The sequence below is a fragment of the Lissotriton vulgaris genome, chromosome 1_1, assembly GCF_964263255.1.
Source record: "Lissotriton vulgaris chromosome 1_1, aLisVul1.2, whole genome shotgun sequence".
NCBI classification, from domain to species: Eukaryota; Metazoa; Chordata; class Amphibia; order Caudata; family Salamandridae; genus Lissotriton; species Lissotriton vulgaris.
In genome coordinates, this window is record NC_141685.1 from 748085168 (window position 1) to 748101451 (window position 16284).

Sequence of the window (16284 nt, forward strand, 5' to 3'; positions counted from 1 at the left end):
CTATGCCAATGCTTGTTAAGAATGGGGTGCTATAATGTGCCTATAAGTGCCAAGGCTTCTTTGTTAAAGAGATAAACCTTTTTAGGTCTTGCGTGGGTGTGGCAGCGAAGCTGCCGCGCCTCCACGAGAGATATTGTTAAAAAAAGAATTCTAAACAGGACTCTAAGCCCCACCCCTCCTTTCCATTGGGTAGCGTCAGCGTTTATGGTAAACGCTGGCTTCCCAATGGAAAGGAGTGTTTTCAGGTGCCACCTTGTCTGCTTTTAATACAGCCCCTACGGACACCATGACCTGCTTTAAGGCTGTGGTAACTAACTTTCTTAACAGTGGAGGCGTGTTTTATTACTCTGTTTACTAGTCCGGCCAGGCATGGACCTCACAGGCGCAGTGGTTCACGGGGAGGATGGAGGGATCCCGGCAGACTCTATAGTCTTAAGAGAAGCGGAATTCCCTCCCTCCCCTCGCTACTCTACCTCCACTCCACTCTCTGCTGTTCCTCCCCCTCCCTCGAGTGCTCTGTGGAGCCCACCCCTCCCTCAGGCTTGTTTTCCATTTCAAGCACTGTTGGACGTGCAATGAATAAATACATTTTGAGACAGTGGATAGGTAGCCATCACTTTTGGCTCGACACATTTTCAGAATGCTGTATTCATTTTAGCCAAGGGCACGTTAATGGTGTTAGGTGAAATAGAGATGTTCACAATGACCTTCTAACAACAACGAGGCCAGGAGGTGGTATCCGATCACCCCCACTGGAGACATTCGCCGGGGTACGCCACAGCGCACAGATAACAACAGCATTGTGTTGAGGAGAAGGGAAGTACGTATCTGCACGGGTTTCGTGGAAGGTCACAATAGAACCGTCCTCACAAAGAAGCACTCTTTATCGGGATAGCTTGCAATAAAGCGCACATCTCGAGATCCCCAAAAGCAGCATGGGACATGAAGCAATGCATGTTGTAATACAAATGCGTTATGTTAAAACGTATTTTAATGTAATTCCTGCTTCCCTCGTGTTGATGTTTTCTATCATATCAATACTACTATGGCAAACTTCCGCAATGTTGCGCTGTTTGGCTTCGCGTGGGCTGCTGCAAGAGATGTATAGGTCCTTACTGTTGTGTGCTGGCTGCTCATCTAGTTGAGAGGGGACAGAGAGCTACCAGCTTTACAATGAGTATTTTAAGTATGTATAGTTTTGGTAGTTTTAAACAGTTTCTGATGGCTTCCTATCCCGCAGCCATAGCAGAGTTTTATTTCAAAATGCTTTCCCAGTTTTGTGTTTTATACTTAGGCAGGTACACCGGGAAGTAGCTTTAGGGTTTACTTAAGTCCTTTTTTAGGTCAAAGTTTGCCAAACAGCGCAGCTGTATGGTTTGCTAAAGGCAGCTTGGACATTCAGGATGCGGACCTAAGAATGCTGTCCACCCGTTGCTTGTTTAAATATCGGAACCCAATGCAGGCTGTTTCCCCAAGCATGCTCTGCACCAGGTTGTTTATTTAAGTTTTTTTTAATGGGGTGGCCTTACTTCATATATTGGAGTAATAAATAGCAGCATAACCAGTGTGTCTTGTGCCCTAGTGCAACAAAGGAAATAGGGCCCCAGGGAGCTGTTTGAGTTGTGAAATTAAGCAATATTCAGGGTTCGGTGGGCAGGTCCAGGCCTCTGTAACCCGGCGACGCTGCACCTGCTGCACAAATGGACTAATTCCTTTGTGCTTTACATTCGAAGAAAACAATGGTATGCAATTCTTTGTCTCTGACATTTCCGCACATGCATTATGGATTTACATCGCTTGCCACGTTATTTTACCTTTTGTATTTGTATTTGTATTTGTATTTTGGTATTTGTAGAGCGCGACTATCGCTCCGGAAGGAGCATCCTGGCGCTAGCTAGATAGAATGCATACAGTAGCAGTTACAGACGCAGGGTTAGATGGCGGCCAAGACATATTCGTCTGAGAGACTGAAGATCCATGTTTTGAGTTGCTTCCTAAAATGAGTTTCTTTGGTCTGTGACCTTAGGTTGTGGGGCATGGAGTTCCATGCTCTGGAGGACAAATGGGTCAGAGTTTTTGCTGTATCATTTCCAAGTTTCAGCAAAATTATGGGGCATATTATCAAGGACCAGTGTTAAAATTATCGCAGTTTTATCAGCAGGATACTGCTGATAAAACGGTGATAATGGGCTTGATAACACGATCTTGTTAATTCCCATAGAAGTAACAAACAGTGGAGAGAGAGTCAAAGGGATATAAGATTTAAAGATCCTAGCCTGGTTCAAATCCCCAGCTACACGGTATAATAAACACAAAAGGAACCAGGGGTCTGGAAGACAGATGGTCTGGCTAAGCTGTCTTAAAAGACTATCAAGTCAAAAGGTACCCAGATCACCACAGAACAGCCTCAAAAAAGGGAACAACTACCAATCTGGCATAACATGAAACACTTGACAAACACAAAATAATGTTCAAAGCTGGTCGACAAGATCCATACCATCAAATAGTGGATTACTATCAATGAAGACTTGGTGATCAGTCATATCATCCGGCTGTCCACCTTGTGAAGAGGCTAGTCCCTTGATCATCGAGACTAAATGCCACACAATCAATTGCTAGTATTGGATCTAGTCCACAGGTTTCTATGACCCGCCTTCTGATAGCTAATCAATGATGGTTGTGAAAATTTTGAAAATACAGTGCAACATAAACAAATGTGGTGAATTAAGATAGGATGATGTGTCCTCAAAAAATGAACTTTATTGCATGACAGGGCACATCCCCTAATCAAAAATCAGAACAGTGCAAACGATCATATAAACAAATAATTGTCGCAAAATGGGCCAACATGTTTCTGCCTAACGGGCACTGAAACCCTCGGCTTTCATCTGGGCCTCTGCTCTCAAAACTGTTGTTACTATTATCAAATAATGATGTGACCAAATCAAAAATCACAAAAAAGGGTTGGAAACGATACAACCTGTACCAACCACAACGCACTAATCCTCCGTGTCACTGGAATTTATGAATCCGAAATGACAGGGGAATGGACCTCACCTCACCTGGACCGTGCTCAGGTCTCTCCTGAGACTTCCAAGTCTCAGGAGTGAGCTTGAGGTACCGACGGAGAGAGCGGGCCTCGTAGACCTGAGCAGGGTCCAGGTGAGGTAAGGTCCATTCCCCTGTCATATCGGATTGACACCTCCTGCGCATGTGCTGACCAGGGCGAGGACTATTGCTCCCCCTCGAATCACATGCAACAGGAGTGATGTCATCCTGAAGGGAGTTGCCAGATTAAGCGCAAAATGAATGGTTTCTATTTGGGTCGCCTATGCTGCGCCCCTGAAATCAATGGCAAGGGGCAGGGCAGTGGGTGGCAACAACCTGAGCACTCCCTTGCCTTCACGCTAGTCCCAGACCTCCTGATTGGACAGCGGGAGGTGAGGAAGTGGGCTGCAGATTGCGGAAGAACCGGCCAACCGCCGCGCAGCACCTGAGGCAGTGGGAAGGAGAGAGGCGGGCTGTGAGCGGGAGGGCGCAGGACGGTAACTTTAAAGAAATTGTGATGCAGGTGTGACCAACACTGCCTGTGTGTGTCGCTCTACTCCGTTCCCAGGCCCAGCAGCACAACAACATTTCCAGGGCCGGGCCGCAGGATTCGGCCAAGATCAAGGCGGTGACCAAGCCTCCGTACCTGGTCCCCATGTGTGTGAGTCAGAGCGGCTAAAAGGGGTCCAAGGGTTTAGAACAAGACTTGCAAAGCAGCATGAGGAGACACCTTTGTGGACGCTGGCACCAACTCACCCGACGGCGAGGCCCCTGAGTGCGACCAAAGCATCTCAATTCCCAGTGGGGCAGGCCGACCCTTGCAGCTCCTGGAGACCCCCGGTAAGCGCTAGCAACACCCCTGCCTGAGCCTCCTCCTGGTCATCTTGTTAAGGCCCCACCACCTTCATGAGAGCACCTGGCCAATGTGAAAATGCGACACTGGTACCTGACGTGGGATTGCCTTGAAGGGCTAGGCGCGTGACGATGCAGAACTGGAGCAGGCAGTCAAAGGTAAGTTATTTTTTTCAAATTTATTTAAATTAAAACTCCCACCCAGTGACCCCACACCCCGCGCGACCTCCCGCCCCCCCACCCGAGAGTTATGCCGGCCGCCACTGAATGGAGCCCAGGGCCATGGACGCAAACACTGGAACAGAGAATGTGTACATTGAACAAGTAGACTCAGACAGCGAGACACAATTAACCAGTAAAAGAAACCCAGCGCGGCCAGCCTTCTGCGCCTAAGGCCAGGACGCTTACAGGCGTGTAAAAATACCATATAACCTACAATCTGTTAGCATATGGAATGCTGAGATCGGCTCAGCCAATCAAAATGCACAGAAAGCTGACCCTAGCGGCTGCTGTTTCAGTTCAGCCGGAGTGTGCAGTGGATGCATGTAGCAGACCAGGGGAGTGTGCCTGTGTTCCATTAAATTCGAACTGGTGCTAATAATGTTACTGCTCACATACACCTAGGCAGTAACATCTATTAATGACCCTTTCACCTAATCTTTCGCCCTATTTTTTAGGTCGAACCTAAGGTCTGCGAGGCATGCTCTATTACGGTATGCACTGGATGCTCCACCCACTCTTCACCCATATTTTTAATTGGCTTGCGTCATTGTCCTTGGTAAAGGCTGGCTTCCCATTAGTTATTAGGTTTTTTAGTCACTCCAGAGTACCACCCTGACTTCTGTTGTTGCCTTCCATGAGGACTGGTCCTTTTACTAGGGTCCTAATTTCAGTGCTTTCATTAGCAATCCAAAGAACTTTTTACTTTATTATTGTACACTACACTTACAGGAGGCCAGCTTCAATAATTACCTCTCACACCAAGGCTCGAACTCTGTTCTCCAGCTCAAAGTCAGCAGCCTTGGATGGTAAGCCACCTCCTCGGTTAAAGGCAGTATGCTTTTTTTATGGTGTTCATCTTGGTTTCCCTCACCATGTCACACTCCCATCATCCTTCACCCACCCTTAACCCCTTCCTCCCTTTTGCTTCCCTGAGTTCCCCCAGGAGCGCATGGGAAGTGTGCTCCCTTCGTTTCACAAACGTGCACGACTAGCGCTTTCACTTTAAATTTAAAGAGCCTCACGTTGAGTCCCTCTTCCAGAGCCCCTCCCTGCCAGCCCTCACAACATCCACACACCGCGCATTAGATGGGGTACATTTTAGTTGCTTTCTGCCCAGCCCGTCATTTGGGAATGATTGCTTTGGTTCTATTTGACTAGGACTAGTGTGTTCACTTCTTTTGTTCTTGTTTTTCAGTGCCTGCATTTCTTTGTACCTGTACTTCATTGGCTTTGCTTCCAGTACTTTTACATTACTGCCTTTTAAATGCTGTACAGCTGCATTGTCATTTACAATGCCAATAGCTTAAACTTGCGTAAATGTGAGACCTATGACATTGAAAATGCTTGTTAAATTTTGAAGAGACTTTAGCATATTTTCATTAAATAGCACTGATGCCCATCCTTGGGTTACCAGTAACAGAAGATGTTCTAACACCCAGGCTAATGCATACTTCACACCACACCACACAATTCCACAACAAACAATTCCAATACAATACATCTCTCTCTTGCACTTTCAACAACCCTGTCAACTCTCCCCCACGCACCCACTGTCCCGACAACTCTCCCTCACACTGCCACTACCCCTCTCAGCTCGCGATTCCACTTCTCCCTCTCATCCCTTCTTCACGCTCCCTATTTCCTCTCTATACTGCCTGCTCATACACGCTACCTTCCTGTACCGCCTTGTGCTGTGCACTGTCCCACTTCTCGCTCCCCCGGATGTGTCAGGTTGGCCCCGTTAGGTGCTAAGTCAGATTTCAGATGTAGAGGTCTAAATTCCTCCTGTGATAATGATCTGAAGATATTGGACACAATTAGTGTTTCCGCGTTTCAGAAAGATGTATTAGACGGCTGCTACTCCTTTTGCAGAATTCCAATATGGCGGCAGTTCTCTTTTCGCTGGTTAGTGCTCTAGTGTTTTTCAAGCTATCCAGCTGTGTTTGATTTCGTGTGCGAGCATTTGAAACATAGCGCACTATTCAGAGAAGAAAGCAGCGTTATTTTGGTGCTCAGAGTTTTGGTCAATTATTGCGAGGGAAGTATTCCGCTCGTATTCTTTTTTCCCTTCTGCATTCCTTCCCGGAGGCCTGAGGTCAGTGCTACCTTCCTTTCAGACTTCGGGGGACTGCAGGTATTTGAGGTGGACTTTAGAGGGACTGTCCTGGTCTCTTTATGGTCCGCTCAACTTATTTTTCTTCATTATTTGGTAATTACCTCAAATTCAGGACCGAGTTTGAGACTGTAGAATTCCTTCGCACAGTATATTTTTGCGAGTGTTAGTTTCTGAGGAATTCTTCAGCGTTCAGTTCTTGGATCAGAACTTGAATTCTACAATACCTTTTTCCTATTCAATTAGCACACAAATACTTAGCTCAGTATTGGCTATAGCTCCACGGACTCATATAGAGACTTGCAGTTCTTTCTATAGTACTTCTTCTTCGTGCCTGGTTCTACAACTGGTTTCTAGCATGTAGGTGAAAATATATATATATATATATTTATACTTACCTCCATATCGGCGATATTGTCTCATTTCTTCTAAGAACTGCATCATTAAGAAGAACAACTTGGCAATTTTCATATTATTCACCACCTCTGGGCACAAGGAAAAATATTTTAGAGAGAAGCAATCACCACTGTATACGCAGGTAAAGGTTCATGAAGAGTTATAGTGGGAGGGTTGGAATGGATCAGTGACAGGAAGAATTAGCATTTAGTTAGAACTTGTAATTGTGTTATTTCTCGATCCAGGTGTAGGAAGACTCCGTTTGGAATCTCCAGAGAACAAGACACCGCAGTGGCAGTCTCTCTTTTCTCCATTCCCCTTTACCCCCTTTGCTGCCAGTTGAATATATTCGGCTGCAGTGGAGTAGGGGAGTTGGGAAAATATCTTCTGACCCCGTGGAAGCAAGGTTCAGGTACTAAGCTGTTTGACAGATTAAAGTGCCAAGCGAATCTTCCACCTGGTCAGAATGGCTGAAGGGTTTGATGTTAAGGGTCTAGCGTTAGTTTTAGAAGGCTTGCAGCAACAGTTAAGTGACACTATGGAAGAACTTAAAAAATCTAGTCAGGAGGCAGGAGTTCTTCGTAGAAGGTTTGATGAGTTGGTGGCAGGGTCACATCTCTTACCAGGTGGGACTAGTTCTCAACCATTCTCTCATTCCCCATCAGCTACAGAATTATCTACACAGGTTATACATGCATTCTCCCCCACTATTCCATTGGCTGCTCCTGAGAGATTCACAGGTGACCCTCAGAAGGCTCAAATATTTCTCACGCAGTGTTCCTTACATTTCTTATGTAAACCAATCATTTTTAAAGAGGATCAGTCTAAGGTGGCTTTCGTACTGTCTTACCTGAGTGGAGATGCTGCAGCTTGGTCCATGCACTTGGTAAATTCCAATGACTGGATGCTATATAACTTTGAAGAATTCAAGTCAGAGTTTCTACGTATATTCGATCGAAGGACCATTTCCCAGACCACCGATAACAAACTTTTGTATTTGAAGCAGGGAAGCAGAGATTTGGTGGCATATTTGGCACAATTTAACAAATTGATAGTGGAAACTAAGTGGCCTGAAGAAAAAAGAGCGGCAATTTTTTATAGAGGTCTCAAAGACGAGCTCAAGGATGGTCTGGCCCAGATTCCAAAGAGACCCACAGGTGTTTCCGAGCTAATAGATTCGGTCCTGCAGATTGATCAGCGTCAGTCGGAGAGAAGAAATAAACGGCGGAAAGATTCCAAACCATTCCCTCCTCGATTTGATAGAGCAAAACCTGAAGTTGCTAAACCTAGTGATCCAGGAACTTTGGAAGAACCCATGCAGATGGGTATAGTTAGAGGTCCATTAACTAAGGAAGAACGTGAGAAGAGAAGGAGTGGAAAATTGTGTATGTATTGCGGCAATGCTGGTCATTTCGTTAAGGAATGTCTGAAGAGACCCAAATCCAGCAATTGGGTAAAAGACAGGCCCCATCAGTAGACTGAGTTGCTCTGGTGGGTGCTTCAGAAGAGACAACTCCAATTCCACAGTTATTGGCGAACACACTCCAATCCTCCACTCCTCATTTGATAATCTCAAGTTCAATTCAGTTTGGTAATCATGAAGTTAACGGTGTCTCAGTTATGATTGATTCTGGGGCCACTGGAAACTTTTGTGACATAAAATTTGCTAAAACCTTAGGAATACAGTCCATCAAGAAGGAAAGGCCCGAGCCAGTTCGAGCTGTTGATGGAACCAATCTCCCTTCTGACCCGATTACGCATGATACCAAAGAAATCACATTGACTTGTCCGGGACAGCATCGATCAATTTTGAAGTTTTGTCTAATAGACGCCCCGCAATTTCAGTTCATTTTGGGTTGCCTCAGCTCACAGAGCATAATCCAAGGATTGATTGGGCCAAAAGAACAATCGAGTTAAATTCAGAATATTTTGTGGGGTATTGTTTTGATTCCAGTCCTTTGGTGAGTCAGCCATCTCCTTCCTCTCATTTGGCTGAACAAACTAGAATGATTTGCACTGTGGAAATACCAGAAATTTCAGAGGAATATCTTGATCTGTCGCCAGTATTTGATGAACAAGAGGCCAAGAAGTTACCCCTCATAGGGAATCCGACTGTCGGATTGAACTTGAACCAGGTGCGTCATTGACTTGTAGTAGAATTTACGCACTATCGGAAGTCGAGAATCGTCACCTGAAGGAATATTTGGATCAATACTTGGACAACGGATTCATCCGTCCTTCACAGTCGCCTGTCTCTTCCCCTTTGTTCTTCATTCCTAAAAAAGATGGGAAGTTGAGAACTTGCATTGATTATCGCACACTCAATCAAGTCACGAAGAAGAATCGATACCCTCTGCCCTTGATTCTGAATTATTGGATCAAGTTAAGGAAGCCCAAGTGTTTACAAAGTTGGATTTGAGAGGGGCTTATCATCTGGTGAGAATGGCTGAGGGAGATGAATGGAAGACTGCATTTCGCATAAGGTTTGGCTTGTTCGAATATCAAGTCATGCCCTTTGGTTTGTGCAATGCTCCCACTTCTTTTCAGCACTTTGTGAATGATATTTTGCGTGAGTTCCTGGATCGATTCGCTGTCGTCTATATAGATGATATTCTCATTTTTTCTGCCAATCTCCAGAAGCATATTAGGCATGTTTGTTCCATTTTGGAAAGATTGCTGGAAAATCAACTCTTTGTTAAATTGGAGAAGTGTGTCTTCCATGCCAGTCGGTTTGAATTTTTGGGATTTATCCTATCCTCGGAAGGAGTGGAAATGGACGAATCCAAGGTGAGAGCGGTTAAGGATTGGCCATCCCTGCAAAATGTTAAAAACATCCAGTGATTTTTGGCCTTTGCCAACTTCTATCGGCGTTTTATCTGCAACTTTAGTGATACGGTCAGGCATATCACTCGTCTTCTGAAGAAGAATAAAAGATTTGTTTGGAACATGGAAACAGAGAAGGCTTTCCAGCAGTTAAAAGATACCTTTACTTCCGCCCCAGTTTTGCTGCATCCAGATTTGGAGGAACCATTTCATGTTGAAGCTGATGCTTCCAATTAGGCTATTGGAGGGATTTTGTCCCAAAGAAACAAGATGACTGGTCAACTACATCCGGTGGCCTATCGATCCCGTAAATTGACTCCTGCTCAAAACAATTATTCCATTGCAGATAAGGAGTTGTTGGCTGTCAAAGACGCCTTTTAAGAATGGAGACATTGGAGCGAAAAACGAGGTGACAGTTTTCACTGATCATTGAAATTTGCAGTTTCTGAAGTCGGCACAAACTCTTACCCCCCATACAACTAAGATGGTCACTGTTCTTCGCTGACTTCGGTTTTGTTCTCACGTAAAAACCAGGAGCCACCAATGGTAAGGCTGACACCTTGTCTAGATTGAACATTGAAGATGAACCTGAATCTTTCAAAGAAGAATTAATAATCCCAGAAGAAAAGATTGTTGGTACCATCCAGTATTCTGAGTTAGTGGAAAAACTCCAAAAGAGTCTTTCAGAAGAAGAATTGTTTAATTGGTCTAAGAGTGGGTCCAATGGAGAAGTCAAGAATGGAAAACCGTACTACATGGGGAAACTGTATATACCAAATCGCGAGTTATGTTTGGAAATCATCCAGTTGTTTCATGATAATCCATTGGCAGGATATAAAGGAGAAAAGAAAACCTTGGAATTGATAAAGAGAGAGTTCTGGTGGCCAGGCATGGAAGCTCAGGAGAGGCAGTACATAGTTTTTCCCTTGACACATTATTCACAGGAAGCTATTAGACTGACTCAAGGTTTGCTTCTACCACTATCTGTGGCTCCTTATCCGAGGCATACAGTTTCCATGGATTTCATAGTAGATTTGCCATCAAGTCAGGGTTACAACACTATCTGGGTGGTAGTTGATCATTTCACTAAAATGAGTCATTTCATTCCACTGAAAAACCTTCCTAATGCTTCTCAATTGTCTACATTGTTTGCACAACACATAGTCAAGTCCCATGGAATTCCTGAGGTGGTGATTTCCGATCGAGATCCATAATTTGTTTCTCGATTTTGGAGGTCTTTTCTGAAGAGATCAGGTGTTGATTCTCGTCTGTCTACTAGTTTCCATCCAGAAACTGAGGGACAGAATGAAAGAGTCAATCAAGATTTAGAACAATACTTACGACTGTATCTCATGGACCAAGAGGGTGATTCGACCAAATTGCTTTGGGCTGCAGAATTTGTCTATAACAACGCGGTTCACTCTTCTACAGGTTTTTCACCATTCTTTTTGAATTCTGGTAGGCATCCAAATATGTTAATTGGTAAATTGGAAAGTGATGTTCCAGCAGTGGAAGAAGTTATTCAGGAGCTGCAGAACGCTTACCAGACATCAAGTAAAAACCTAGAAAAGGCTAAAGATTCCTATAAGAAACAGGCTGACAAGAAAAGAAGGAAGAGTCCAGTTTTTGAGCCTGGGGATTTAGTTTGGATTTCCACTTGAAATCTAAGACTCAAGGGTAATAGGAGATTTCAACCTTGCTATGTGGGTCCATATCCAGTTGATAGGATGGTGAATCCTGTTAGTGTAAAGATTACTCTACCAAGAAAGTTTAGGATACACTCTGTATTTCATGTTTCATTGCTCAAAAGAAATCTATCAGGGCTACGAAAGATTCAGCCTCCAGCTCCAGTGCAGTTGCATTCGGAGGAAGAATTTGAAGTTAAAAGAATACTTGACTCGAAAACTAAGAAAGGGAAGTTGTTCTACTTAGTAGATTGGAAAGGCTATGGTCCAGAGGAAAGATCTTGGGAGCCTAGTCCCAATGTTCATGCCCCAAGATTAATCTGGGAATTCCATAAAAGAAATCCAAATAAGCCAAAAGAAGTGGGAGGAGGACTCTTGGGGGGGGTACTGTCAGGTTGGCCCCGTTAGGTGCTTAGTCCGATTTCAGATTTAGAGGTCTAAATTCCTCCTGTGATAATGATCTGAAGATGTTTCCATTGTCCTGGACACAATTAGTGTCTCAGCGTTTCAGGAAGATGTGTTAGATGGATGCTGCTCCTTTTGCGGAATTCCAATATGGCCGCAGTTCTATTTTCGCTGGTTTGCGCTCTAGTCTTTTTCAAGCTATCCAGCTGTCTTTGATTTCGTGCGCAAGCATTTGAAACGCAGCGCACTTCAACCGTCTATTCAGAGAAGAAAGCAGCGTTATTTTGGTGCTCAGAGTTTTGGTCAATTATTGCGAGGGAAGTATTCCGCTTGTATTCTTTTTATTTTTTTGTACTCACCCAATGGTTATCCAACAGCGCCGACATCCTAGCACCACTGAAAAAACGACAAATCACACTAGGCAGCAAGAAGGCCTCCTGGTTCAACGATGATCTTAAGAAATCCAAGAAACTCTGTCGCTGCCTCGAGAAGGCCTGGAAAAAAGACCCATCCAGCAGCTCCAAGGATGCCTTCAAAAACGCCACCCGCATACACCACCAACTGATCCGGAATGCCAAAAAAGCCGCCTTCAAGGACCGCCTAGATAACGCCCACAACAGCAAGGAATTATTCAACATCGTCAAGGAATTTACCAACCCCTCAGCCAACTCCAACGACATCACCCCCTCTCAAGCCCTCTGCGACTCCCTAGCCTCATTCTTCCACAACAAAATTGCAGACATCCACAACAGCTTCGACAACCGACCCGAAGACCAACCCACCCAACCCCCTGCAGGACCCCCACCCCCCTTGAACATCCTCAATGACTGGAAGCCAATCTCCACTGAGGACACCATCCTCTGATGAACTCTATCCACTCAGGATCCCCCACAGACCCATGCCCTCACCACATCTTCAATAAAGCAGACTCCATCATAGCACTTCACCTCCGAGATGTCATCAACTGCTCCCTCAACTCCGCAACCTTCCCGGAAAGCTGGAAACATGCCGAACTCAGCGCCCTCCTGAAGAAACCCACAGCTGACCCCACCGAACTCAAAAACTACCGCCCTATCTCACTCCTTCCATTCCCGGCCAAAGTCATCGAAAAAGCGGTCAACAACCAGCTCGCCGCATTCCTCGAAACCAACAAATCCCTTGACTCCTCACAATCCGGCTTCCGAGCCAAGCACAGCACTGAAACCGCCCTCATCGCAGCAACAGACGACATTCGAACTCTACTGGACAATGGAGACACAGTCGCCCTCATCCTCCTCGACCTCTCCGCAGCCTTCGACACAGTCTGTCACAGCACCCTGCTACAACGCCTCAGAAACATCGGAATCCAAGGAAAAGCACTGGACTGGATCACCTCGTTCCTTGCCGGAAGAATCCAGAGAGTCCGCCTCCCACCATTCAAGTCAGAGGCCACTGAAGTCATCTGCGGCGTACCACGAGGATCCTCACTTAGCCCCACCCTCTTCAACGTATACATGAGCCCCCTCGCGGCCATCGCACGCCAACACAACCTCAACATCATCTCCTACGCCGATGACACTCAATTGATCCTATCTCTCACCAGAGACCCTAACACTGCCAAAACCAACCTGCATGAAGGAATGAAAGAAGTAGCCGACTGGATGAAGCACAGCCGTCTGAAACTGAACTCAGACAAAACAGAAGTCCTCATCCTAGGCACCTCCCCCTCCGCCTGGGATGACTCTTGGTGGCCTGAGGCCCTTGGAAAAGCACCCATCCCGACAGACCACGCACGGAACCTGGGCGTCATCCTGGATTCCTCCCTCTCGATGAACAGACAAGTCAACGCCGTTTCTTCATCTTGCTTCAACATTCTTCGCATGCTCAAAAAAACATTTAGTTGGATCCCCACCGAAACTAGAAAAACGGTCACCCACGCTCTGATCACGAGCCGCCTGGACTACGGAAACACCTTGAACGCCGGTACCACCGCAAAACTCCAGAAAAAACTCCAACACATCCAGAACGCTTCAGCCAGGCTCATACTAGACATCCCGCGTAAAGAACACATCTCTGGTCACCTGAAAAACCTCCACTGGCTCCCCATCAATAAAAGGGACCCGAATACCTCAACACACGACTGTCCTTCTACACCCACTCCCGTAAGCTACGATCCTCCAACCAAGCCCTTGCCAATGTACCTCGCATCAACAAAACTACCATGGGAGGTAGATCCTTCTCCTACCTGGCAGCTAAAACCTGGAACTCACTTCCCACTCACCTTCGCCTCACTCAGAACCACCTAGCATTTAGAAAACAACTTAAAACGTGGATATTTGACAAATAATTTCCCACCCTTCTTCAAGCGCCTTGAGACCCTCTGGGTATGTAGCGCGCTATACAAATTTTTGACTTGACTTGACTTGACTTTCCCTTCTGCATTCCTTCCCGGAGGCCTGAGGTCAGTGATACCTTCCTTTCAGACTTCGCGGGACTGCAGGTATTTGAGGTGGACTTTAGAGGGACTGTTCTGGTCTCTTTAGGGTCCGCTCAATTTAGTTTTTTCTTCATTATTTGGTAATTACCTCAAATTCAGGATCGAGTTTGAGACTGTAGAATTCCTTCGCACAGTATATTTTTGCCAGTGTTAGTTTCTGAGGAATTCTTCAGCGTTCAGTTCTTGGGTCAGAACTTGAATTCTACAATACCTTTTACCTATTCAGCTAGCACTCAAAGACTTAGCTCAGTATTGGCTATAGGCTATAGCTCCACGGACTCATATAGAGACTTGCAGATCTTTCTATAGTACTTCTTCTTTGTGCCTGGTTCTACAACTGTTTTCCAGCATGTAGGTGAATATATATATATATATATATATATATATATATATATATATATATATATATATATATATATATATATATATATATATATATATATATATATATATATATATATATATATATATATATATATATATATATATATATACATATATTTTATACAAATCCCTTTCCTCAAGGGAATGAGTCAGCACTCACGGACCAGTTTCTCCCAAAGTACTTTATTTCTTTTTGTTCAAACTCCACCGATTAACACGGTCTCGGTGGAGATTGAACAAAAAAAAATAAAGTACTTTGGGAGAAACTGGTCCGTGAGTGCTGACTCATTCCCTTGAGGAAAGGGATTTGTATAAAATATTTCCAAAGCGGAGCTCTGCTTAGGAGTCACGGCACCGGTGGATTGAGCGCCAAAGGATTGTGCAACGGAGCCAAATCATTGAATATATACATATATATATATATGTGAACAGAACAATCTTCAAGTAAACCACACTCCTGTTGTGGAAACGAAGACACGGACCCAATGGATGCAGTCAAGGAGATTTTTAATAAAAACCTCGCTGGTTACGCGTTTCGAGCAACTAGTGCCCTTGTTCACACACCGCGCACCAGGTCAGCTACAAATTTATACATTTTTTTTTTACCAGTGATGCTCCACCCATTGACGTGAGTTACAAGGTGTAGACATAGAAAAAACACGTATTTCATTATAAACTACGTGCACACCTCTATTTACAATCAAAACAAATACCAGAGTAGGTGGCATTTAGGAAAAAATATATCTGCATGAATGCAATTATAATGACATGTTAAACCATAGCCATGTACAAAAAAATACGTATATATATAATATATATACATATATCAGTCCTATATAAAAATGTGCCCATTAGATTCGAATCCATCTGCATACTCTTAGAAAAATATATATATACTATCTATATACAATATCACAAAGTTGTACAAAAAAAATATATATACATATCTACCCATATACATATATACATATTTATATCTTACAAAAATACACACTCTATTCTTATTTACAAATCTACATCCATTACAAACCCAATTTAGAGCTTCCATGGCATTTCGATGAACACATGGACACATGTCTATGTATAATTCAGGAAAATGTACAACATCAACATGTACATGTACTTATAGCGTACCAACACTGATATTAAATAACCCACTGGTGATAAATCCTAATGTGATCTATATTAGAAATATAGTGAAAGTGCAAAATCGTGAAGTAAACACAAGTTATTGGTTGACTAAAATACATTAGTCCCCAAATTATTCTTTAAATGGATAGAGAGATAATATATACAAGAAGGCAATGTACATCAAGGTCAGTGTGATAAACGAATCCTTGTTGGACTCCCATGTGGTGCCAGATCGGCGCCATCTGGTATCAGTTGTTGTATTCAGAATGACCTTGAAGAGAAAAATATAGAAAAAACCCACATAAGAATATTACGCTTGGTAAGACTACAACAGATGATGTAAGTCTTCAGTAGTGTTTAACCCATTCGGGTACTTGCTGTCTAGTTCAATTATGTATTCGGTTTCCTTTTTTCGTAGCAGTCTTTCTCTGTCGCCTCCTCGAACGAGGGGCGCAACCACATCAATAACATAATATGATAAGTTCGATAAATCATTGTTGTGTGTGGACTTGAAATGACGTGCTACTGGGTACGTATTGTCACTGTTAACGATGGCTCGTAAGTGTTGCAAGATCCTGGCGTGCACCTGTAGCTTGGTACTGCCCACATATCGTAGGCCACAGGTGCACGTCAGGACATATATTGCAAACTCACTGTGACAATTAAAATATCCCCGGATGGCTTTCCTCCTAGAACTGAAAGGTGTAAAGTAATGTGATGTGTTTACACCGAATTTACAAGCCCTACAG